Source organism: Anabrus simplex, chromosome 2 (assembly GCF_040414725.1).
Source record: "Anabrus simplex isolate iqAnaSimp1 chromosome 2, ASM4041472v1, whole genome shotgun sequence".
Classification (NCBI taxonomy): Eukaryota; Metazoa; Arthropoda; class Insecta; order Orthoptera; family Tettigoniidae; genus Anabrus; species Anabrus simplex.
The window spans coordinates 988,371,924-988,389,936 of NC_090266.1; the positions used below are offsets into that span (position 1 = coordinate 988,371,924).

The following is an 18,013-nucleotide window of genomic DNA, read 5'->3' on the forward strand; positions in this document are numbered from 1 at the left end:
TTCTCACGGAACTGGAGGGTGTATCATAGAGATAGGATAGGAATGGTAGGAGGGGAACTATTCATTCTCCTGAAAGAAGAATTTGTAAACTACGAAAAAGTTAAAGATGACAAGAACGAAATTCTTGGGGTAAGGCTCATTTCTGAAGATAATAGGCAACTTGATGTCTTTGGAGTGTACAGACCAGGAAAGGATAGCGCAGATGCTGACTCAGAATTATTTGATAAGATAATCAGCTATGTGGGAAACGATAAGGAAAAGAACGTGATCGTCGCGGGTGATCTCAATTTACCAAATGTCAATTGGGAAGGTAATGCAAATGAGAGGAAGCATGACCAACAAATGGCAAATAAGTTAATTTGGGAAGGGCACCTGATTCAGAAAGTGATGGAACCAACTAGAGGGAAAAATATCCTGGATGTGGTGCTGGTAAAACCAGATGAGCTCTGTAGAGAAACCGAAGTAATAGATGGTATTAGTGATCACGAAGCTGTTTTTGTGGTAATTAAAAATAAATGTGAAAGAAAGGAAGAGATTAAAATTAGGACTGTTAGGCAGAACCATATGGCTGATAAAACAGGCATGAGGGAGTTTTTAATAAGTAACTACGATCGGTGGAAAACGGTAAATAAAATGTAAACAGACTCTGGGATGGGTTTAAAGCAATTGTTGAGGAATGTCTGTCGTGATGTCGACTACGGGTGGTTACTATGAACTTTACATGTATGCGGAGCATCTTTCTTCTGTATTTGTCTTTACCTCCATGTAGGACGTGGAATATATTATGGTTGTTATAATTATATACATACCTGATCGGCAGGCGTAGTAATCCTATTCCTGGCAACAGGAACAGCTTTTATAGGATATGTTTTACCTTGAGGACAAATATCATTTTGAGGAGTAGAGTTATTATAAATCTTTTATCAGCTGTGCCTTATTTAGGAATTGATTTAGTTCATTGAGTTTGAGGAGGGTTTAGCCCATAGAAATCTGATCGTTGCACGCATCTCCAATTTGGAGTGAACATCCAGTTGACGCGCCATTGAGCCTAGCCCGCTCTGCACACACAACACGATGGGATACGACACCAACCTTCCTATCGGATGTGTCAGCAGTTACTGTAGCTTGCTCCGCATTGGCCATGGTCACGACATACAGCGTGCTCTCGCAGCGAGCTACTGTAACTTACATTTTGATGTGAAAATAGGTTTGTACCTTTAAAAGTGGTAAGGAATGGTAAAGATCCACTATATTATAACAGAGAAGTAAAGAGACTAAGAAGGTGCAGGTTGGAAAGAAATAGAGTTAGAAATGGCTGTGGAAGTAAGGATAAATTGACGAAACTTTCTAGGAAATTGAATCTAACAAAGAAGTCAGCTAAGGATAACATGATGGCAAGTATAAATGGTGGCCACACTAATTTTAGTGAAAATGGAAGAGTATGTATAGGTACTTTAAGGCAGAAACAGGTTCCAAGAAGGACGTTCCAGGAATCATTAATGAACAAGGGGAGTGTGTATGCAAGGATCTTCAAAAGGCAGAAGTATTCAGTCAGCAGTATGTAAAGATTGTTGGTTACAAAGATAATGTCCAGATAGAGGAGGTGACTAATACTAAAGAAGTATTAAAATATACCTATGACAGCAATGACATTTACAATAAGATACAAAAGTTGAAAACTAGAAAAGCAGCTGGAATTGATATGATTTCTGGGGATATACTAAAGACAATGGGTTGGGATATAGTACCATATCTGAAGTACTTGTTTGATTATTGTTTGCATGAAGGAACTTTACCAAATGAATGGAGAGTTGCAATAGTAGCCCCTGTATATAAAGGAAAGGGTGCTAGACATAAAACTGAAAATTACAGGCCAGTCAGTTTGACATGCATTGTATGTAAGCTTTGGGAAAGCATTCTTTCTGATTATATAAGACATGTTTGCAAAATTAATAACTGGTTTGATAGAAGGCAGTTTGGGTTTAGGAAAGGTTATTCCACTGAAGCCCAACTTGTAGGATTCCAGCAAGATATAGCAGATATCCTGGATTCAGGAGGTCAATTGGACTGTATCGCGATTGACCTGTCTAAGGCATTTGATAGGGTAGATCATGGGAGATTACTGGCAAAAATGAGTGCAATTGGACTTGACAAAAGAGTGACTGAATGGGTGGCTCTGTTTCTAGAAAATAGAACTCAGAGAATTAGAGTAGGTGAAGCTTTATCTGTCCCTGTAAAAATTAAGAGGGGGAATTCCTCAAGGCAGTATTATTGGACCTTTATGTTTTCTTATATATATCAATGATACGTGTAAAGAAGTGGAATCAGAGATAAGGCTTTTTGCAGATGATGTTATTCTGTACAGAGTAATAAGTAAGTTACAAGATTGTGAGCAACTGCAAAATGACCTTGATAATGTTGTGAGATGGGCAGTAAGCAATGTTATGATGATAAATGGGGATAAAAGTCAGGTTGTGAGTTTCACAAATAGGAAAAGTCCTCTCAGTTTTAATTACTGCATTGATGAGGTGAAAGTTCCCTTTGGAGATCATTGTAAATACCTAGGTATTAAGATAAGGAAAGATCTTCATTGGGGTAATCACATAAATATGACTGTCAATAAAGGGTACAGATCTCTGCACATGGTTATAAGAGTATTTAGGGGTTGTAGTAAGGATGTAAAGGAGAGAGCATATTTGTCTCTGGTGAGACCCCAACTAGAGTATGGTTCCAGTGTATGGGACCCTTACCAGGATTACTTGATTCAGGAACTGGAAAAAAATCCAAAGAAAAGCAGCTCGATTTGTTCTGGGCGATTTCCAACAAAAGAATAGCGTTACAAAAATGTTGCAAAGTTTGGGCTGGGAAGACTTGGGAGAAAGGAGACGAGCTGCTCGACTAAGTGGTATGTGGAAATTCTAAGTTCCCATGGAGGGAATTAGATATTTTTCCACCAATAGAGCATATCAAAAATCAGATCAAAAGTTAGATGTATGGCTTTTCAGGCGTTTGCTCTATTAACCAGCGTTTTGTCTTAGGTCTGACACTAGACTCATCAGAGTGGGATGTGTCAGACCCTACCCACTGACGCTGGGGGATGCAGTAGGCTTCTGATAAGTTTGAGGGGGATACGTGGGACCCATCTTTGACACAGTTTACAAAATCCAAGGTGCTGGTGAACAATGAAGAACACACTGCCATACAAAATTTTCAGCATACTGGCAATTTTCTGCAGTGTTATTCGTCAATCCTTCTAATTATCTCATCCACATGGTCAACATTTGCAACGGTTCTGGACGTTGCAGGTCTGCCTTCCTGATATTCGTCTGTGAGATCCGTGCATCCGGTGACAAATTGCTTACACCATGTTACAATACCTGAGCGAGAAATTACATGCTCACCATATACATCAGTGATTTCACAATGAATGTCCGCGCAATAGATGTCGGCACAGCTTCGGCAACTTCTGTGCTGTTTGCATGCCAACAGATAGCTTAAACGGCATGCTTCTCGTGAAAGAGCAAAAGTTGGATTATAGTTACAAGCTACAAATACAGTACGTGCACGTGTGTCATTCTCTCTGCACTATACTGAAATTTATATTCAGAAATGGAGTGCTCTGGACTTAATTAATGATATAATAGAAATGCTTTCTTTGTGGGATGTCTCATCGAAGGAATACCGACATAAAGCGAGGAAAGCCGACAGTTTCCAGGAACTCAAAACTGTCTATAATTGCTCCCACAAGTGCATTAAAGAAACCTCCCTCCGCTCCCAATACAATCGAGAATTGCAAAAAGTTCAGAAAAGTCAGAAGTTGGGGATGGGAGTCGATGAATTTTATACTGTGCGGAAACGTAGAGTTATCCTAAGACGCAGGTGAGGTGGAATAGCTGCTCATAACTGTGTATCCTCCTTTCTTATGGTAGGAGGTATTTTTTTTCCAAAACTACATTAAAATCATGTTCAGACATTCTCAGAAAGATTTTAAATCCAAACCTGTCTTGTACTTTTATCTCATTCAGAATATCATCCACATTGTGCCTTTTATTGAGATATTGTCGTACCCACATTCTCCTTTCTTTCATTCTCAAGATCTTGTAAGAACCAACAGTGGCAATAACAAAGGTCAAATCATCTTCATCTGAGTCCATTGTCCTAGTTTGAAAATACAAGACACCACCTGAATTTATTACCACAAACTGATATGATGAACTACCTGTATATATATATATATATATATAAACAAACAAAGGAAGTCAAGTTTAATAATAATGTTATTCGCTTTACGTCCCACTAACTACTTTTGCGTTTTCTTGGAGACACCGACGTGCCAGAATTTTGTCTCACTCGAGTTCTTTTGCGTGAAGAAGGAAGCGGCCGTGGCCTTAATTAAACCACGGAAAACCATCTTCAGGGCTGCCGACAGTGGGGTTCGAATCTACTGTCTCCCAAATACTGGATACTGGCTGCACTTAAGCGACTGCAGCGGATAGCTGTTATAATAAAGCGCCCTGAGGTTATGATCAGTTCATATGGATATTGACTATACAAGAGTTTATAAGTCCATTTCCCAATTGAATTTCTACTGGGTAAGAAAATATTTACTGACTGAATGTTATTGCCACTTTTTTGCAACAACTGATTTCCATTTCCTATGATCGTGAGTCTATTCCCTCACTTTTGTGGGTGACACAGGTATCACGTTTTGCGGTAGCATGTCCATCACAGAACGTGCCCATAAATCCACCAATACAAGGCTGACGTATTTGAGCACCTTCAATTACCACCGGACTGAGTCAGGATCGAACCTGCCAAGTTGAGTTCAGAAGGCCAGCGCCTCAACCGTCTGAGCCACTCAGCCCAGCGAAGTCAAGCTTAACATGTTTATAAGTGTGGACACAATGTTAAATGAAACAGTATTTAGCATTTAACAGTTAACATGTTGATAGTGTCACCAGTTAACATTTAACAGTTTAAACATTTAACATGTTATTGTTAAATGTTAATCAGTGGAGACCAGTCCTATGGTGAACATGCTACTCTTGTATCATACAAGTCCAAACCAAATAAAGTGGTTCTGTTGCTGTCGCCTGAACACCGTTCTGACTCCATAGATGAAGAATGTGGTGAAAAATGCAAACCCATAATTCTAACACATTACAATGGCGTAGACACCTTAGATAAATTGAAGGAGACCTATCAGTCACAAGAAAAACAAACAGGTGGTCTCTTTCCGTATTTTTTGCTTGATGAATATTGCTGGAGTCAACTACTACAGTATTTACCTTGGAAATACCAAACAAAACATTCATAGACGTTAATTCCTAAAAGCTATCTCACAAGAACTGTGCATGGATTACTTGACATACAAATCGACTCTTGAAAATCTACCATGGCAACTAAAAGTCAAAACAAGACAGCTGGCTGGAATCGAAGAAAATCAACGGCGCTATGCTCCAGGTGCTGCTACCTGCTGTTCTTACTATTCATGGCAGCAAAATCTTAAGACAAAAGTCACTTGTTCTTCATGTTGTAAGTATATACGTAAAAAGCACATGACGAACATCTGTAACAAATATGTTGTAGGAAACAGAGATGTTGAGGACAAAGAGATGCAGATGAGTAATTCAGCAAACCTGTCTTTGTTTCTACAATCGAATGTGAGCTTCTTTATAATTAAATAGCTATTTGTTGGATGCTTAAATGTAAACAGATGAAACGAGCTTCTGATTTTCAAGATATATTATCACATTATTTCATGTGTAGTAATTTATACTTTGGAGGGTTACATTATTTCTTTTTATTTAAAATAATATATTTCTTTTACATAAATGCTTTTCATAACTAAGCTTTATTGACTCATTTGTTATTACATAATGGACTATAGATAAAAAAAAGAGGAGTCAGTAACTCTACCATGCTTTTAATAATGCCCAGTCTTTTTGACTTGCGGAACCAAATATGTTTCTTTTTTCATGCGACCACACAAGAGTTAAGTGAGGTAGCTTGAATATTTACTCTACTAAAGTAATCATTCAATTCCTCAAGTAGAATGTCAGGATTTGTCTGTCTCCGTTGATGTTTCCCTATTCCCAGGAGTCTAAGTTAGTACCATGCATGATTAGAATTTAATTTGTTAGCTAAATTATGGATATACCTATATTTTTTATTTTCTGATCAACTCCTTTATGCAATTTCTTAAGAAGCAGTAAGTCTGTGTCATCTAGGGTTTGTTTATAACGTCGAAGGAATTTGTCATTTTCATGGTTTCATCATCTAACAATGGACAAAAATTGAGAGAAACATTTATTCATCGTTTAGGGATATGTTTGACACATAAAGCTTTTAACATTGTATTAAACAAGTTAACATTAGTGTCAATGTCATTTAGACTCATCATCCCACAGTAGTTGATAAGCATCATAGTAGAAAAATGATTAATTTATCTCTAAATTTGGGGGATGGGGAGGGGGTGCCACCTGAAGGTATTGTTTGTGATCAAAATAATTTTGATGATTTTCTCACTATGTCTTTCAGCAACTTTTGACACTGTGGGTGAAACAGAAGACTTTTCTTTTCCTTCCACCTTACCCTAGTGTACATGTAGCAGATTAGATTGTTATGAGGTTTACAGGAACAGCTTTTCCTTGTACACATTGCACCATGGGTCAGCAGGCTTGAATGCTAACAATGCTGATTTGCAGTTAGTTTCCTTGTATTGCAGTTAAAAACTTATTTGTCATTGTACATTGAAAACACATCATTTGGAGACTTAGATTATCCTTCCCATTTATATTTGTACATTTCATGTACCTTTCAAAAGGTACTTTCTATGTAGTCATCTTTTTTTCAGGTCCAATGATCCAAGTTTGACGTCCAACCAATCAAGATTGGACTAAAAAATGACTTTCATGGCACAGAAATGGAAACTGATGGACTCTGTGTAAATATCCAAATTAACGAGTGAAACAGAAGATTTTATACAGAAGTAAGAACCGTGTAGAAAAGTTTAATTTAGTAAATAAGAGAGGGAAAAGAATCGACAAACTCTTTGTGTTATAACGTTTAAGGAAATAAATGAGAAAGAGACTCGGTTCAAAACTGGAAAGTGACTATATATTGATATTGTAGTTTTGTATGTGCCTTTTGTAACCTGTTCATGTGGAGGAGCAACATTGTTCAAGAGAGACTCACTGAGAGTTTTTTATAGACTAAGGTACTCTTTTATGAAGAATACTTCTCGTAAGTTTTGTGAATTATAAAAAAAATGTGCATGTGAATTTGAACCTTGATATCTTTTGTTGCATCAGAAGTTAAATTTATTTTAGCTTACAAGAATTTTGAAAAATTATATTTCCTCCTTTATGTCATCTCATAGGTTGCTCAAAATGATGTCCACTAATATGTTATTGAATTCATTGTCATCTATGTAATAACAGAAAATCCCCAGATTTGGTTTCTTTGGGGAGTAATAACGAACTTCCATGGCTTTAGAGTCACTTCCTTAGTCAGTGACACGCTTGTGGCAGTGTTTGGGAGGATTCCTGAAACTGGAAAATATTTGATTAATTCTTGTTATAAGGCTCCCATTCTATTTGCAACAACTTCTTCATGGTGTACAAATCATTGCTCTTTCAGAATACATTTTATCTGTTGAAACTGATATTATTTCACCCTGAGAGTGAGTGAAATAAAACTTCTAGCACAACTATATATTTTTGTTTGCTGCACAAATATTTCCACAGAGACTTTTACTCACTTGACTGACTTTTAGACTACTGATCATAGTAACAGAACTGGGATTTATCTTCAGTAATTGTGTTCAAACAATCATTATCATGGTCATTCATATTGATTATTACTTCAGCAAAAAAAAAAAAATTATCACTGGTGGTCACTGTGTACAATGTTGCAAATTCATTGAATGTAGTTATCTCAAAATTGATGATCATTTACTGCTTGCATGATTATTGATAACTTACTGGCATAGCCCTTGCAAAAACATTTATTTCAGTCTTGTCTGCCATTCATAAACCTGTGTAATTTTTTCCTCACTTGTTTTCTCACCAGAGGTTTCTTTAAACATTCTTGAGATTAATGAAGCAAAATACAAAATTTGAAATTTCCACATACTTTAGTTCCTCAGCTAATGTACGACTAGATGACAGTGCTCATGATGATAAAATTTGTTCAGTAGTGGTATCATAACTGCTACCAACTCGTAATGCCAAAAGATTCCATATGGCATTCATTTCAACAAAATAATTATATTTTAATGATATTTTTCCTTCTTACAAGTCAATGTTGCTTGAAAATACAAGATCGTTCCTACTTGAGAACTTAAATAAATTCAAAATATAGTAATAAAAATTAATATTATTACCTATTTATTATTATTATTGAATGTGCTAGATTTTGAAGTCATATTTATTGTTATATTTTAATACATTTTAGGTCATAAGTGCTTACATATTTTCAACATTTTTAGGTCATATACATCTGGGCTCTAGTCATGAATTTCTTAGTATTATAATTTTTTAAATGTAGGTATTTTATTACAAAACTTAATTTCTTGTCATATTTTTGCTTGATCAAGTAAATTTCATAGATAAGCTTGTTTTTATATTTAAGGAGAATAAATTGAAAAGCAAATATTGATGAATTTTTATATTACTGGTGATATTTTAACAAACATTTGAATAAAAATTAAAATACAATACATTAAAAAATATAATAGCTGATGAAGTTACTGTAAATGAACCAGCTTACTCTGCAAGCTTGTAAAAGATTGGTGTGATAGGAAGAAATTTCAAAAACTAGTTGAGTGTTCATGTTAAGGTTGTTTTTCTCTCTCCCTGGTCCATGCTGAGTCTTCAGCCTGAAGGCTGATTAGATACCCAACATTTCCACCATCAGCTCGGATAGAAAGCCTGAGTGTCATGGGAATATAAGTATAGATTTCATACTGGTTGATATTTTTTTCAGGAGTAGAACAAACCTGACACTTTAGTTGCTATCCTGGATGTTTCTATCCAGACCATATTCAGTGATATATTTTACATATCCAATACATCCCTGGTACATATTGATTCATGTTTGTGTATTTTGTTTCTCTTCCTTCCTAAATATTGTTGGAAATACTTACTTAGCCTCTTGTTTTTGTTATGCGAAGGTTTATTTTCCATGACCATCTCTAGGCTAGTTATTTTTTGATTGCCAGTGGATCATTCAGTTGATGTAGCATACAATAAAAATTGTTTAAATGTAAGGTGTGTTCTTTCCTATTAGCATACAACAAATGTTCTTTCACTTGGTATTGTAATTGGCCAGGAATATTCAAAGGATTTGAAACAGGAATAACCTAGTGTAAAGGAACTGAGGAGAAGTTAAAACTTTCACTTGAGTCCTGTATGAATTAAATTTTTACCTTTTTAAAACATTTTGTGTTACATCTTTCAGTGGAAATATAGACATTTCTCATACCAGTGTGTATGTTATAAATGTTTCATTTCTGTAATCCATTGAGAAACTGAGAAGAAATCAGCCTGTGTAAAAATCTGTCTGCTTAATTAATATATTTTTCTTGCTAATTATTAATTATGCATGATTAAGATCATAAGTTTTTAAGTTAGCAACAGGAACATTAAAAAGGAAGAAAACACAGTGACAGGCCAGTGAAGGAAAAGGGAGAAGTGGAAAGAAAACACCACATTACAAGGACAATCTCCACATCTTCAAATATACTGACTGTCTCCTCTATTTCCCCTCTTCTCACACTGATCTGTCATTGTTTTTTCTTGTTGTCATTCTATGTATAACTTGATTTGCACTTGTTGTTCCTTCCCATAACTATTATAAGTATTTTGTTTACTAATGTGGTACACAATTTAGTTTTGAAGTGACATCATCTTTAGGCTATGTAGTAAGTTGTATATATAACTCTCTTCTTCTCCTTTTTTTTTTTTTTTTTTACAAGTAAGTGGTCCTATTGCTATACAAGAAAATTTCATACATTGTACAAAATGTACACAGTGGAACATGTTTAGCTGCTATGGGCTATAATAACAGAAAATACAGTTTCCCAGAATTAAAACTGAAATGCAGAGAGTTCAAAAGCAAATGCATGGAAGTTTAAAACAGTGGATTATATAGGAAGGATGATCCTTATGATGACATACTTCAGTCTACTATTGCAATGTTGTAAAGTTCATGTTCTATAATTTATGACCCTTAATATAGATGAAAAAACCTTGTTCCGTGCTCTGTGACAACATTCTGAACCACTGTAAGAAAATCTGGGACAATCATACTACTCATCCTCTGCAGATAATGGCCCATATAAGCTAAAAATTGACTATAAGTCATTTATGGTCTGAAACATGACTAAATATGTCTCATTCAGATCGTGGCAACAACTGTCGGGACCCTTCCTTGTTAGTTTGATGAATATTTATGTTGGTGTTTTGTACATCTATTATGAAGGGTGATATGCATTAATAGATCTTCCTTGCTACAGTTGTATTTGTAAATATATGTTTCATATTATATGTGTTACATTTCTGGAATACATCTTCATTATTGATAGTTACCTCGCTTGCCTATGTTGATTCAAATGTACGGCTTCAGCCATCATTCCTAATTTAGGCTGAAAGATAGAAAGTAAAAGAATTGTTCAATCTCAGTAGAGCTGCAGAGCTGGCAGCACAAAGAATACACTTTGTTAAAGGACTTTTAACTTTGGCTTGGAACTCATCATTATAGTTCTGTGCTCAACAATGTGCAATTTCCCTGCAGGTCCTCTTTCGTGATCTGTTGGTATAATCTGAGCTCTTGCTCAGTTATTACCGGTAATAATTTTTGTAAGAACATCAATTTTTGTTTATAATATTAATTTTTTAATTAACTTAAATAATATTCATCCATGTGTATAGACAAGTATTTCCTCCCTTCTCAGCTTTCCATAAAAGTTGTTCCTTGTTACATACTTTAAAAATTGTCTAGGTCATTTTAGTCACCCTCTCCATATTCATGCTGAAGATATTGAGATCATATCTTATGGGACATCAAAATGGAGAATGCTGAACAGCATTAAGTGTTAACAGTTTCTTAAAATGTAATCTTCTTCATTGTATCTTATTGTATTGTATTGTTCTGTATGTACTTGAAAATTAATTAAAGAAATTATTTTGAATGTAAAACTTGAGTATCATTTCATATTCAGAATGAGCATTGTAATGCTTCTCTCTGTATCATTTCCTCAATCCTGAAGATCATGATCTTGTGTCTGTTGCCATCCTTCACGGTCTTCTGCCAGACGAGTCGCTTGTAAGATGGATATCTATGTTGTGTATTTTATTCAGTCTGTCAAACATGTAGAGGCTCCTCCATGTTTCTTCTTTCGTGGCACATTTTCTAATATTATGAGCCTTTTGAGGCTTCCTTCACCATGTTGCATTATGTGACCAAAGAAATGGATAATCCTTTCAAGTTTATATTGCCCCCTTTTACCCTGGCCGAACCCAGTTGATGAGCGGGAGATCGCAAGGGGGAAAGTTTGTTCACCGGCTGACCTTATTTCAGAGGCATTTTAAAGGAATAGGATTGACGACCAAACAAAAATTAAATTCAAACAACATTTCTGACATTTATTATATATAAGCACTTATAAAAACAACCTCCTCTGTGAACCATGTGACCTTGCCGCGGTGGGGAGGCTTGCGTGTCCCAATGATGCAGATAGCCGAACCGCAGGTGCAACCATATCGGATGGGTATCTGTTGAGAGACCAGACAAACGAATGGTTCATCGAAAGGGGGGCAGCAGCCTTTCGATAGTTGCAAGGGCGGCAGTCTAGATGATTGACTGATACGGCCTTGTAATAATACTCAACATGGCTTAGCTGTGTTGATACTGCTACACGGCTGAAAGCAACGGGAAACTACAGCCGTAACTAACTCCCGAGGACATGCAGCTCTCTCTGTATGAATGATGTACTGATGATGGCTTCCTCCCGGGTAAAATATTCCGAAGGTAAACTGGTCCCCCGTTCGGATCTCCGGGTGGGGACTACACGAGAGGGGGCCATCATCAGGAAGATGGATACTGACATTCTGCGAGTCGGACCGTGGAATGTTAGAAGTTTAAATCGTTGTGGTAGGTTAGAGAATCTGAAAAGGGAGATGGATAGGCTAAAGTTAGATGTAGTTGGTATAAGTGAAGTACGTTGGCAGGAAGAACAAGATTTTTGGTCAGGCAACTACCGAATTATCAACACAAAATCAAACAGGGGAAATGCAGGAGTTGGTTTAACAATGAATAAGAAAATAGGGCAGCGGGTAAGCTACTACGACCAGCATAGTGAAAGAATTATTGTCGTCAAGATAGACACCAAACCAATGCCCACCACAATAGTGCAGGTCTATATGCCTACTAGTTCAGCGGATGATGAAGAAATCCAAAGAATATATGAGGAGATAGAAGATTTAATACAATATGTAAAAGGTGACGAGAATCTAATTGTGATGGGAGACTGGAATGCAGTGGTAGGCCAAGGAAGAGAAGGTAGTACAGTAGGAGAATTTGGATTGGGACAAAGGAAGGAAAGAGGAAGTTGGCTGGTTGAATTCTGTACTGATCATAATTTAGTCCTTGCCAATACTTGGTTCAAACACCACAAACGATGGCTGTATACGTGGACGAGATCTGGAGACACTGGAAGGTATCAAATAGACTTCATTATGATTAGGCAGAGATTCAGAAACCAGGTGTTGGATTGCAAAACTTTCCGGGAGCAGACATGGACTCTGACCACAACTTGTTGGTCATAGAATGCCATCTGAAGTTGAAGAAATTGAAGAAAGGAAAGAATGCAAAAAGATGGGATCTAGACAAGTTGAAAGAAAAGAGTGTGAGGGATTGTTTCAAGGAACATGTTGCACAAAGACTAAATGAAAAGGCTGAAGGAAACACTATAGAGGAAGAGTGGAGAGTCATGAAAAATGAAGTCAGTAGGGCTGCTGAAGAAATGTTAGGAAGGAAGAAAAGATCAACTAAGAATCAGTGGATAACTCAGGAGATACTAGACCTGATTGATGAACGACGAAAATACAAGAATGCTAGAAATGAAGAGGGCAGAAAAAAATACAGGCGATTAAAGATTCAAGTGGATAGAAAGTGCAAGGTAGCTAAGGAAGAATGGCTGAAGGAGAAGTGCAAGGATGTCGAAGGCTGTATGGTCCTGGGAAAGGTAGATGCTGCATACAGGAAAATCAAGGAAACCTTTGGAGAAAGGAAATCTAGGTGTATGAATATTAAGAGCTCAGATGGAAAGCCACTTCTAGGGAAAGAAGACAAAGCAGAAAGATGGCAGGAGCATATCCAACAGTTGTATGAAGGTAAAGATTTAGATAATTTGGTTCTCGAACATGAAGAAGCTGTTAATGCTGATGAAATGGGAGACCCAGTTTTGAGGCCAGAGTTTGACAGAGCTGTGAGTGACCTCAATAGGAACAAGGCACCTGGAATTGATGACATTCCCTCTGAATTACTGATTGCCTTAGGAGAAACCAGCATGGCAAGGTTATTTCATTTAGTGTGCAAGATGTATGAGACAGGAGAAGTCCATCCGATTTTCGGAAGAATGTTGTTATACCTATTCCCAAGAAAGCCGGTGCTGACAGGTGTGAAAACTACCGCACCATTAGTTTAGTATCTCATGCCTGCAAAATTTTAACACGTATTATTTACAGAAGAATGGAAAAACAAGTTGAAGCTGAGTTGGGAGAAGATCAATTTGGCTTCAGAAGAAATGTAGGAACACGTGAAGCAATCCTGACTTTACGTCTGATCTTAGAGGATCAAATCAAGAAGGACAAGCCCACGTACATGGCATTCGTAGATCTAAAAAAGGCATTCGATAATGTTGATTGGACAAAGCTATTTATGATTCTGAAGATGATAGGGATCAGATACCAAGAACGAAGAGTTATCTACAATCTGTATAAAAATCAGTCTGCAGTGATAAGAATTGAGGGCTTTGAAAAAGAAGCAGCAATCCAGAAAGGAGTGAGGCAAGGCTGCAGTTTGTCCCCTCTCCTTTTCAATGTTTACATAGAACAGGCAGTAAAGGAACTCAAAGAGAAATTTGGAAAGGGAATCACAGTCCAAGGAGAGGAAATCAAAACCTTGAGATTTGCCGATGATATTGTTATTTTATCTGGGATTTCAGAAGATGTCGAGAAGTTGCTGAATGGTATGGATGAAGTCTTGGGTAAGGAGTACAAGATGAAAATAAATAAGTCCAAAACAAAAGTAATGGATTGCTGTCGAACGAAGGCAGGTGATGCAGGAAATATTAGATTAGGAAATGAAGTCTTAAAGGAAGTAGATGAATAGGGCCTATTGTTACTTGGGTAGTAAAATAACTAACGATGGCAGAAGTAAGGACATAAAATGCAGACTAGCACAAGCAAGGAAGAGCTTTCTGAAGAAAAGAAATTTGCTCACTTCAAACATTGATATCGGAATTAGAAAAATGTTTTTGAAAACTTTCGTGTTGAGTGTGGCATTGTATTGTCCCCGTTAAAACTGGCGATATTGTGTATATTTTCAACAATTGGAAATTAAAAGTTTTATTGTCTGCTTGGAACTGCAATGTGTCATTGGGGAAGTAGTGGCGAGCTAAGAACGAGTTTTTTTTTTCGTCATTCAGAGGGGTGATACATGGCCCGGACCGTGCCAAGGTCGAAGCAAATCACGTGACTACCGCATTCTGAATCTGGAATAGTCTGAGCCAATTAAATGAGACCATCAGCCAATTATCGTTCTCGTTGAAGATCACACCTCCCAGGCCGATAAGATAAAAATGCCTTGTTACGAGTAAATTGCTCTCTCTGAATATCCTTCGCTGTATTGCTCTCTCTCTGGATATTCTTCGCTGTGCTGCTATTCTGAACTCTAGACTTGGATGTGCGACGCTACGTTATCCGACCACGTGGAGAAATGATTTCCAGTTCAAGTCGACGCCCGTTCTGCCAGAATTTAGCGAGATAATTAGCGAATTCCTATGGAGTAAAACACGCCTTAAGAACAAAGTTAAGTGTGACCGTGTAGACGAGTTATTAACGTTCGACGTGTGCTTGTGCAAATACTTAATCTTGTCATCTCAGTTACAGCTTGTGACCGGAATTCTACGGAAGTCGCCTTAGAGGCCGAACACCTCAAGATGGACAATTCCACAACCACCTATAACACAACTTCATCGAGGGACACCTGCTACAAAGCCTCCATGGAGCTGTAAAATGTGAGGCGTATCTGGTAATTGGAAGGAGACTGACCGGAAGAAAATGTTGGAATAATTGACTGTCGACGGGGATCGAACTCCATCTAAAACTTGAGTACCTTTTAATTTAATTTATCTGTCTCACCTTTTGTACAACTAGAGGTCTTTCTTCTTTAAGTCGTAGATCTATTAGTTTGTTGTAGTTAGAAACATTTCATTTTTCCACTTCTTAAGGTGTCGTGGTAGACTAGGTACGTGTGAATGAAATTTTGAATCTGTTAGAGTAGACATGTAGGTTGTCTTTGAATGATTTCCCATGCTTAGGAGCTTAATATTTAAAAATCACTGACCACACGATAAATCTACTTCCCTTGTAATGTTGAAAGTTATTGGACTGAAATTTGCGTGTACATTTTGAGTAAATAGGGTCGAACCTAGTGTCTTTCAAGATCACCTGTTGTATTTATGATGAAGTCATCTAATTTTATGATATTCCACGAGGATCAGTGGATGTAATAATCACTTAAGTAATAATAATATTGACTACAGATCGGATAAAACAGAATTAAACGCTCGTGAGCCATAAATTTACAGTAGAGTCCTTATATGTGAGATTGAATGTGCTCTGTTCATGAAGGGTCTGGAATATGACCAATCCTGAGGGATATTTGTTGTATAATTGAGCGATTGATGATTTAATGATGATATTTGACTTATTCTTGTGTATTGGGAGCGCAAGATAGATTATAATTATTGGAGTACGTGTTGCGAGTGTATTTCACAGGTAGGGAATAAAAATAATACGATTAAGGCTCACGCTCGCGATAGTTTCAACCTGTGGCCCAAGCGATGGTAGTGCTTATGGATTTTACTAGATTCTTCCATTATAATTTCAAGAGTTAGAGGAACTCACATTGATATGTGAAATGTGTTTCTACCAAGTGATACCCATGACTTCGATCACTAGTCACCATTAATGAAGAATAATTTCAGTACACAGATTATTTCTGCTAGATATTACGTGACCTGACCACTCGTAAAAATCATGAATAAACTTGCCAAAACAGGATTCGATATAAATAATGTATATAAAATACGTGTTTCCTAGTGTGAATGTGTATGTATATGTAAATACGTATATTTCTCTTGTATCATGTTGGTCCCATTTAATTTGATCTGGTCGTGCACTTGCTGCGACGCAGATTACATTCATCGTTGTGTGCTGCCTTAAGAAGTAATTTTCATGCCTTTAGGAGAAAATTTGATCAACTTAAGTCGAGGAAGACTAGAAAAGGATTTATTTTCTTCATTAGCGAGATTTAAAAGGAAAGATCATCTCGTTATCTTACGAAGGCACTCGATTTGTAAATAAAATTAATTTAACTAGCTCACACGTGGATAACGTAAATTTCTGACACATGTATAGTTGAACTTTGAAATATTTTAAGATTAATTTGAATGGAAATGCCATACAAAGATCAGAAGTAGAAGTTCGTTAGCCGCATGATTACTTTGAATTATGGTGAAATCAAGTCAGTAATAATTAATTGGAAAATAATTATTCTGGAATGCTAATGACGATCGTTAGGTAAATGATGCAGTGGAAAATTAATGAGAACATGATCGTGTGACAGTGAAGCATAGGTTAATTAAATGATGAGAGATTAATGATAATACTAATCAGAATAATAATTAATTAATTTTGAGAATTTTGAAATCTATTTTCATTTTCTACTGAAGTTCATGTTGGTGTCATTGACTAATATTAAATACTGTAAATGATAAATTTAGTTAAGTTCATCTTAAAACCACGTGTTGAGACTACTCTGAATTGGTAAAGCTTTGAACACATTTATTGTAAAACCCTCGTTAGCAAGACAGTTGTTTAATTATTTTATGAACCTCTATGTTAATTTTTTAAAATTCTTTCAATCAAATATTTTGATTTGGAAAGGCAAGAGGCCTAATTTTTCTTTGGTTTTCATTACAGCACAGTAAGGCTGGAGATTAAGAACACGTGTCACTCAAAATCGAGGAAGAAATACAATATTATGGAAGTTCTATGTAAAAAAAAAGAATATCATTAAGAATATTTTCATTTATTATTTGCTTATGTGAATGAATGTCAGAGTGTTGTTTTAACATTTCTTTTTATCCTGCTTGGTCATCAACCCTTAACTTCCCTTAAATGCCTCTAGAAAGTGATAGCCAACGATAGAACGGTCCACCTCGGGATCTCTCGCTCGCTGGCTGGGCTTAGCTCGGGAATAATGGGGGCATTTAAGATGGCTTTATCCAAGCGTGGGGCTCGATATTGGCTTATCCAAGCTCGAAAATGATCTTGTGCTGTCCAGTGTTTATGACATTGACAAGATCAGATGACCAATTAAATTAGGCTGACTCTGACACATTTATTCGCCCAAATGCTTGTGGCTAACATAAGCACATGTTAAATGTATCTTATATGAATCTTGTTTACGAAAACAGTTCTTGCTGGTAATTAGAAACTCGAATTTGCTGCGATGATAATTAACTAAAGTTAGATTAATAATTGTGACCGATATTGGTGAAAATTCGGAACTTTCATAATATTGACAAATCGTTGCCTTCGTGAGTTAGAGGAGTTCGATGCCTAACATTCCAGTATCCCGATCAGAATCCTTCCAGTACCAGAATAGCCATTTAATGAATAATTGTAACTATGGAGGACTTAAGGCAGATGATGTTGGC

General features: G+C 36.6%; 1 protein-coding gene across 2 annotated transcripts in view; it reads left to right on the forward strand.

Moving 5' to 3' along the window:
• LOC136863754 (constitutive coactivator of peroxisome proliferator-activated receptor gamma) overlaps nt 1-17,331 on the forward strand; it is a 1,011,420-nt gene extending 994,089 nt beyond the window's left edge. The window contains exons 11-12 of one of the 2 annotated variants that reach the window (XR_011017848.1): nt 6,857-6,991; nt 17,274-17,331. The gene's annotated coding sequence lies outside the window, so the exon portion shown is untranslated. Of the gene's footprint in view, nt 1-6,856; nt 11,202-17,273 lie in introns of those variants that run through there. The other variant, XM_068226360.1, reaches the window with a different exon arrangement.
• Nucleotides 17,332-18,013: the final 682 nt, after the last annotated feature.